The sequence below is a fragment of the Tauraco erythrolophus genome, chromosome 19 (assembly GCF_009769465.1).
Source record: "Tauraco erythrolophus isolate bTauEry1 chromosome 19, bTauEry1.pri, whole genome shotgun sequence".
In the NCBI taxonomy this organism is placed as follows: domain Eukaryota; kingdom Metazoa; phylum Chordata; class Aves; order Musophagiformes; family Musophagidae; genus Tauraco; species Tauraco erythrolophus.
The window spans coordinates 14000382-14009718 of record NC_141483.1 but is presented as its reverse complement, the minus strand read 5'-3'; positions in this window follow the sequence as shown (position 1 = coordinate 14009718).

The following is a 9337-nucleotide window of genomic DNA, read 5'->3' as shown; positions in this document are numbered from 1 at the left end:
TTTGCTAAAAACACACGTCCAGCCTGTTTCAGTGCATGAGACCGTCTCCACCCTGGGAGGTGAGTTTCAGTCACATCACTGAGTATCATCGTCAAGCAAGTGAAACAGAAGAGCATTAATTAATGAAGCAGCCAACGGCACAGCATATAAAGGCTGTGCTTGGGAGCACCTGGGAGGAGCGAGCGGAGGATTTAAAGCATCACTTTGTGCTCCCGCTGCAACCCAGGAGAGCCAGGGACACCCCGCTGTCTGAAAGACGTTTCCAGAGCAGGATCAGTAAAAGCACAGGGATGTGTGGTCACCCAGCCTGGGCATATATGACAATTGCCATATTAATCAGAGCACAATAAAAAACACCAAACAGAAACGAGCTCCTTGGCGTGGCCGACCTCCCGGCACACGAGGATCGAGTGTGTTCTCATCATCCTGCTACTTGCACTCCTGGGATTTCCGATCCCTCCTTGAGCCCCGGTTTTAAGCCCTGGGGAATTCAGCAGCGGTACCGCAGTTTCACCAAGTGACTCAAACCTCTTCGCCTTTGGACTCTATTTGCTCCCCACTCCCCGCTTCCTCACGCAAATGTGCACCCTTGATACGTAAACGCATAATAAAAATAAGTGCAACCTTGATAAAAAATAATTAAATTAATTAATTAAAATGCATCTGCGGCCAAGCCATGTAACACTGCAGCGAAGAGCTGCTGGCTTGTACCACCTCCTCCTCCACAGTCGCCAGCGGGGACTGAAGCACCCGACCATGGCACAGGGGACACCAGGCAGCATGGCTCCCGAGGGAGGAGGAGACTCAGATCTTGGAAAGGTCATTTGAGCAACCAAAATCTAAAAGAATGAAGGAAGAAGGAAAATAGAGGAAACAGTGGCTGCGTGCCTTGTTTTACCCTGTTGCCCATGCTTACAGCTAATAAAATAGAGAGAGAGCTGGTGTCAACCTGGGATGAAAGAGCAGGGAAAACAAAGCAAATAAACGCTGAGAGAAGAAGCACGTGCTCTGCCATGACCGTCCCCATGGGTCCTCTCCGGAGGTCACGGCTGTGAAGGCATCTCATTAGCAGGGCGGGCTCCACAGCGACCAAGGCACGTGTCTCCTGGGGTCTCCGAGCCACCCCAGGGCTCCTGAGCAGACCCCCAGCAGCGAGCAGGTCATGAGGGTCAGCTCACAGTCCCGCCGGGATTGTCCCCAGCAGCTGCCCCCGTATCGCCGGCCCCGGCACGCGCCGCGGCATTGCGACCTTGCGCTGCTCAGGCCTCGTGTGTGCCAAATCACAGCTATAAAAGGGAGAAAAGTTCAGCTGAAAAACACAGCTCACCTTTTTAGAGAAGAATATGGCATCTGTTACGTTCCAGCTGAAACCCTTCCAAAAACCCAGGTGGGACTTTTTCTATATATATATCTAAATAAAACCGTTTCTTTCAACAAAAAAAAAAAGAGCGCTGGCAACTATCCCACGCCGAGAAAGACATTTAATTGAAGCCACACAAAAGGCAGTCGGTCTCACCAGCAACCGCACTTCTATCGCCTCCAGAAAGCTTGACGCACGGATTCAGAATCAAGGATGAATGTCAGCTGTCAGGTCCCTAAGGCTCTCCAGTGACCTACATGCTACCGAGAAAAAAAATACCCAACGCTTGTTGGAGGTTGCGTTGGGAGAAGTGGCAGAGGTGGGACGGCTCAGCAGAGAGGGGTCACTGAGGCAGGAGTGGGGGTGAAGCATCCCCCACGCCGGCACTGCCCGCAGCGAACCCCCTCTCCTGGGGAGCTCGTGGTGTGAATCCATCGGTGCATGGGGTTACCCAGGAGCAGCTCTCGCTGGTCCTTTCCTCACTCTGTGTTGAAAAATTAAATTCACAGCAAGATGAGCGGGGAGGGAGCTCTTTGCAGGGAAGTCAAACGGTGTCGGAAAAGGAGTGAAAGTCCAGCCCAAGGGCTGGAGGCCAGCAAGGCTTTCGCCTTTGGTGGAGGCTGCAGAGAAGCAGGCTGTGCGGGTGCAGGGGGCTTCTTTGAACCCCAGTGGGATTTCTCCGTCTCTGGAGATGCTCCTGGCCTGCTTTGCCTCCAGATGCTCGTGTTTCAGGCTGAACTACCTGGGAAGAGGCAGTTGTGTTAGGAAGAGTGTCTCATGAGGAGGTACAGAGAAGAAGCTATGATGGTTCAAGTTATCATCAGATAAAACCTTCAGGCATGCAGAAACTTTCACAAACTACTTTCCTTCTAAAATACTGCCTCTTGGCCTCAAAATCTCCTTTTCCTCCTCATGTGCAATGGGAGGCGACCTGTCCCTGTGGTGGGCTTGGGCAAGTTGCGTGTGTTGAATCAGCGAGAGTGTTGGGAGGTGCGGTGAGAAGGATTGGTCTGATCCTCAACAGGAATGTAGAGTCTCGCATGGGGTGTCTCTTCCCTGGTTCAGCTCTGACGTGACAGCTACTGTCACCGGGAGCATCCTGGCTTGCTCCAGCTTGGCAGTGATGGGCCCAGCTGGGGTGGCTGCCGTGAGTACGGCCTGGTGTGTGTCTGGGTGGAAACGTGACATCCATCCGTCTGCCGCAGCCGGATCCGGCACAACAGCACTGAGTACTCGAGCTGAAAGAGCCGGTACTGTCCTCTCTGCTTCACAACACTTGTTTGCTTTTCGTATGTGCTGTGATTGTCCAAGGCAACATAAACACTCAGGTTTCACTCTCTGCCCACAGTTCGCCTTTGTACTCCTCTCCCTTTCCCACAAAGCACATTAATTTCTGCAACCTCCCTTTATAATGAAGCCAAACCCACCCGGCTCGGTGGTGAGCATCCCCTGGAAGGCAATGGGAGGGCAGGAGGGGAATTCAGTAACAAGATGTAATGAGACATTTGAACCCTAAATGCATTCTTGAATAATCAAGGCTGACCCGGAGCCGATGCGATGCTGAAGTCTCACCCGATCCCAGTCTTGCACTGGGCTGAACCTCACCTGCTGCGCAAACACGCACAGGGTGTTCTTACTGCAAACACGGCATCTATTTTTAAAGGGCAAAAAATCACGTGAAGTAAAACGTGGAGGGAAAGAAGGGGAAAATCGAGTTCCCAGAGAGGAGAGACTGCAACAAAAGTGGCGAGTTTCCAAGGCTTCCTTTTCTCTGCAGATTAATGTTCCTGAGTCTCCTGTCTCACCTGCCACCTGACAGCGTACGTGTGTATGGAAGCATTTACGTAAAAGCCCAATTTATTGGCTAAAACCCACTATTGTATACGCTATCATTCGCACCCCTTAGATTTATCACTCCACTTGAACCGAAACACTCGTGATTTATCACCAAAGGCACGTGGCTGCAGACCGACGTGGGAGAGAGCCTGGCTCTACGCCTTGGGTCTGCCTGTGCTGCGACCCAGAGATGGGATGGCAGCTACCTGGGTCACGCTTGATTTAAACCAGCTCACAACAGCACCCAAAGCCCCGTGGGTGCTGCGGAGAACCCTCCCCGCCTTTCCATCAGGTGCACCCCGCAGCGCTTTGCAAGCCCACTGGCATGCCAGAGATCTACAAGGTCTCCCTCTCCGCTGCTGGGTTGAGCCCCCGTGTCCTCTCCAAGGGTGCCAGGGACTCTGCCTGGATGAAGCTGCCCACGACATGGAGGAGAGGCCGTCCCAGGAGAAAGAGGGTTTTCCTCAAGTCATTTAAGGCATCCTCTGGATGTAGGTGCAGGTCTGCTGAGCCGAGAACACAGCTCAGAGCTACTCAGGCTGAGGATTTCAGATGAGTTAAATCAGCTTCATACTCACTCCCTCAGCCGGATAATTACCATTAATTATACAGGCTTGAACTCCGGCCACGCTCTCTCGGGGACCTGGGAGATGCTGCTCCTCTAAGTGCCAGGAGAGCCAGCGCGGGACCCCCGCTGCCGTCACGCGGCAGCCGAAGGCGGCTGTGGCAAAGGCGGCACTCGGCACAGCCAGAGATCTCATCCTCCACGCTAAGCCCGATCCCGAGGGATGCCAATGGGCAGAGGATGCCCCAGGGCAAAGCAGCAGCTCACAATGACATGCCCAAGCTGGGCGGACAAACCAGAAGGGAATCCAGGGATCAAAGGTGACTCCAGCCGCAGATTCCTCCAAATCCTTTCACACTGATTTTGGCGCAATGTTATGCAAGAGCAGCCCGGCTCCTGAAAATCTGCCAGGCTCACTCGCAGCGAGCAGCAAGGAGGAGGTGAGAATGGAAACAAATAAATAATCACACGTGGCAGCTACTTCCACAGTGGACCACGTTTTCAAACGCTGCATATAAGCAGATATTCCAGGTGTCCGAGAGCCGTCAGTGGGACTGTTCTGGATTTTTAGGAATGTAAGGGAAAATAAAGTCTCGGCCAGGAAAGCCACTGCCCTCTGAACACTTGTAAGCCATCCCAGGCCTAGGAAGACTTTGGTGCACCAGCCTTTGGGAAGCCTGCAGGCACTTGCAGGTAAGAGTTCCCATGTATTTCATCTGCATTTCAAAATCCCCAGCAGAGTTAGGGATCCCCAGTGCGCGTGGAAAATCTCTTTCTCGCTCCTGTGTCTCATGTTCAGCGATGTGTCTCCCACCGGCATCCGCAGAGGCACAGCAGTCATTTGACCAACAGCAAATCAACGGATCTCCATCTTTTTTTTCCACTTTGCCGCTCCCCCAGCAGCACTCCTGGTCCTCCTTTTTCATCAGTTTTAATTAGAGAAGTAGCTCATCCATGAAGTGGAGTTATGCTGATGTAAAATCAGAGGAAGCAAAGCAGCCAGCCGTGTCCCAGGCTGCTAACGTGCATTTCTGGCCAATGCAATGAGGAACATCCACAAAGTGCTTTCTTCAAGCCACATGAAGCCGAAGCTATGCAAAATGTCCCACTTAATCTTTCTGAGAAGCAGTTGCCTTTCCCCATCTTGCAAGGTCTGCTCCACACCATGGGACGATTCACATCCCTTGGTAAGCACATCCAGGCAGACCAAGGTGAGCCACGCAGAGAGCCACTCCGCTCCCCAACGCCTCTCCCCTCACACAGCAAAAAGAAAAGGTGAGTTATGCTTGCCCCACCATAAACCAGCTGAAGAAGGGCTGAAAAGCCCTTTGCTGGATGTCTAGCACTGGCTGTCGCACATGTTTCCCAGTTTCCCCTCTGTGAACGGCTCAGTTGAGCCCCGTGGAAACCCGCAAGAGTTTTCTAGCCGGTTATGAAACTCGGGCTTTGGCAGAGCGTAGAGATTCCTGACTGAAGAAGGGAAGACGGGGGCTCTGCTCCTTGCCAAAGCAGCATCAAGTGATCCACTACGGCTGTTCTCCAAAAAGAAAAAGACAAAGCCTCCTTTAGTCCCATTTCTCCTCTTTTTCAAAGCGACGGAGCAGAACCTCTGCCACACTTGCCCAGGGATGCTCAACGGGCGCAGGACACATTTATTGACTCGTTCTCCAAATGGCTCTTGTGCCTGGTCTAGCCTTAAAACTCAGATTCATCAAAGAAACTCACTGAGAAGGTGGAATGTGCTGTGTTTTCTTAATCCAAATAGCTATAGCAGGAAAAATCCTACTGTGGTCACTGCTATATTAGAAAAAAAAGCGACTTAAGGTATTTTTATATGAGAAGGATTTTCTTGGTAGTATTTTTGCCAATATGAACCTTCCAAAACTCACCAACAGAACATTTTTCCATTTGAAAATACCTTTCATCAGAAACCCATGAAGTACATCAACTTTTACAAAAAAAAAAAAAAAGTAGGAGGGGAGGAATGACAAATCCCATTTCTCCCATGTCAAAAGAGCCTGTCTCAAGATTTTTTAAGTAGAATCTTTTAACATTTTTTATCAAAACCGTGATTTTAACAAACTTGAGACGGACTTGTCATCGTTGTTGACAGCTTCTGTCGGTGGGAGATTTCAGACGGAAGCCAGCTGTTGAGATTGTGAAACGTTTGGCTCAGTGGAAATTAAGGCCTGGCTCTGGCACGCAGGGTACACCAGGGAGAAGAGAGGGTGTAACGAAGGCTCCAGCAGCCCTCCTGCCTCTGGCTGTCTGGGGATGGCATTTCATTCGGCTTCTGCATGTGGTTTGAGTACTTGGTGAGCCCCAAGATGAAGCCAGAGGCCTCGGAGCACCAGCGAGCTCCTCGCCAAGTCCAGCTCGGCGCAGCCGCCTGCCTGCAGTTTGCGGGTTTTGTTGCCGGAGGGAGATCATTGCACTGTATGTTTTGTCAATAAAATATGACACTAAGAAAACACCTGCCTGTGCGTCATCAGCTCCCTTCCGAACAGGACGCGGACCCCTACATCTTCAGATCAGCCTTGCGGCGTGTTCCAGCTGCTCTTCTTCTGTTTGACAAATTGGCACTGTCTACCCCCAAAACTCCGCAGCATCTGAAATTTGGAGGTCAACAAAATATCTTAGGCATCAGAGGCGAGGAGCGTGCATAAAAGTTTTATCTTGATTGTAACACGAGGAAATCTGGATGCAAACAGTAGGAGTTATGAAAACATTTAAATCGGGGCTGTGTGTCTTGTTAGAAAAAATAACATTTGACCCGCAAGTCACCCGTTCTTGTTTTTGCAGTGTTTGAACAGGCCGTGTAGGTCTTTGTTTGAACTGTACACAAACACATTGAATTTCACGGATTTAGCAAATATGTAATCTAAGGCAAGGGGAAGTGTGGGTGACTTACATTTCTTAGGATCCACCTACAGGCAGGGATAAAATAAGGAGCGTTTCATTATTATCTGCATATATATACACGTACATGTGTGTATATATAGTGTACATACATCTTATACATGCTGTATATGTATGTGTGTGCACATATTTTGTGTATGTATGTACAGAACAACAGTGAAATGCTCCTTCTTTCACTCTTGTATGTAGGTGGGTATTACATATATCACATATATCTTTTTAAACATAACCAGATTATGAGCAACCGTACGATAAACAGAAGTGGCATGCGCGTGAGAGAGTGAGGACAAATCAGCACGGAAAGATATTTTACACGGAGGCTTCCAAGGAATGTTACCAAAGCAGTGATTTATTTGTGGAATTTCACGGGGAGGACAGAAGAAAAGACACAAAGGTCTCAGAGCTGCGAGCGAGATAAACTATAAATCGTCATATATTTAGCAAACCAGAACGCAAATTGTAGACAAACAGAAAGAAGTTGGGGAGGAATATATGAACAATAAGTTTCCAAATTATGGGATGCTTCAAGTCTGTGTGCAGAGTTTAAGGACAAAGGGATTTCCCTGATTGTTCCCCCTCTAGAAACCAATCATTGTTGTGAGCAACGCTGGAGAACAAAATAGTTTCAGGATATTTATAACACCTTGGCTGGGTCCCTTTTCTAATCAGAGAAGCTGGTGTGGGGCGACGCTTGTTATTTCCAACAGAGCAAAGTCAGCTTATTAAAAAGATAATTTTGCGGCGGCATTTTAATACCTCTGGCTCATCACAGAGTTTACTGCTGTTAAGCACAGGTCTTTATTTTTCACGTAAATACAAAAGACCCTGTGCCAGAACACAGCCCCCTCCGAACAGGACACCAAGCACTGGCGGCTGCCGTCGAGACGCGGAGCTGTAGCGAGGTGCATCGGTCATTGCAGTGATGACGGGGCCTCCACAGACTCGCCTTTATCCCTCACTTCTTTCCCTTCCCTTTGGCTACGCCTCTTCTAACGAGCATTGACAGTGCTTGGGACCTGCCTGATGTGATTCAGCAAGGGAGGTACGTTCTTTGCCCTGACCGGTCTCTTTTGAAGGGCTGGATCCTTCCTTCCAGAAGTACAGTGTTCCCAGTGAATTCCCAAGTACATCTCCTGGCTCGCACCCTGGAAGGTGCTGAGCTCTTCCTCTTCACCCCGCTTCCCAGAGCATTAGCAGGAGTGAAAGGGGCTCAGCACCCCACCAGAGGTGTTCAGATTTTCACAGGATTCATCCCCGGAGAGGAGGTAACAGCTGAAGGATGAGATAAGATGAAGAGATTTCCAGCAAGGAAAATAAGGCCAGGAAGGTTTCTCTGGAAACACAGGACCAATTTATCTTTTTAAATAATCCAGCTAAGTCCTAGAGAACAACTTGCCCCGCAAAATTAGAAAGGATTTGAAAGAGAAAGAAAAGCATTCGGTGCGAAGGAGCCAGGGAGGGGGCCGTTCCCCGGGAAGGTGCAGTACAAAAATAGATGTAAATCTGCAAAGGGCTGTCACGTTGAAGTAAATCTGAAGTAACTCTATTGTCTTCAATGGGGTTACTTCGGGCTTACACCAACGTGACTAAGATTAGCATATCAGCTTGGGCGTGCTCATTACGATAAGCACTCGCTCAGGGCAGCCGAGCGTTGAAGCCGCGTTCTGCAACGGGCAAGCGCCCGTGTTTCACAGAATCCCAGAATGTCAGGGATTGGAAAGGACCCCAAAGGATCACCTACTCCAATCCCCCTGCCGGAGCAGGACCACCTAGATCAGATCACACAAGGACGCGTCCAGGCGGGTTTGGAACATCTCCAGAGAAGGAGACTCCACAGCCTCTCTGGGCAGCCTGTTCCAGTGTTCTGTTTCGATGGACTCTGCGTCCTCTGATCTCCTTCCTCCCGCCAGACCTAAGGTGTGCTGAGGCTGCAAGTCCTCTGCTCCATCGCCCTCGCCAAGCCGAACTCTGCTCCGGCCCCACGCTGGTAATCAGCTGCTATAAATACTGCGTAGCTGTCGGCAGGAGGAACCTGGGATGCGCAGTGGGAGCGATTCACGCAGGGAAGGGCCAGGAGGACAGAGGTCGACACAGCCATCCCTGTAAATTAAAGGAGGACTAAATAAAGCCATGAAACAGCATGGCTGCAAACGGAACAGTGGGAAAGGCCTGCCTCTCCCTTGCAAATGCAATCCGACTTACGAGCAGAACCTCATTTAGCTGCTCGTAGCCAAGCCGTAGCTACATACAGAATAAAAGCAGAAGCGTGAAAAAAAAAATAGCAACATGCTCTTGCAAGAGCAGGCTAATTTCTCCATCCGTAAGGATTTCACAGCGCTGCACGTTCCTCACTTAAAATGATTCGCAGGGGGACAGCCGCGCGCCTGGGGCTGCTCAGGAGCGGCAGGGCGGTCTCCGGCTGCGCAGCCTCTCGCGGGCAGGCGGGGACGGGAGCGCCCGGCCCGGCAGCACCCAGGCCCGAGCCCCGCCGCACTACTTCCCCTCCTGTGTGCGGAAGGATCACGCAAGCGCGACATGACGCCGTGCGCACTGCCGCCCCGCTCTTCCCGCCGCCTATAAAGGGTTCCGGGTGAGCCGCGTCGCGCTGGAGTATCCGTGCGCCGGGCGAGCCTGCCGAGGGGACGGCGGCCATTTTG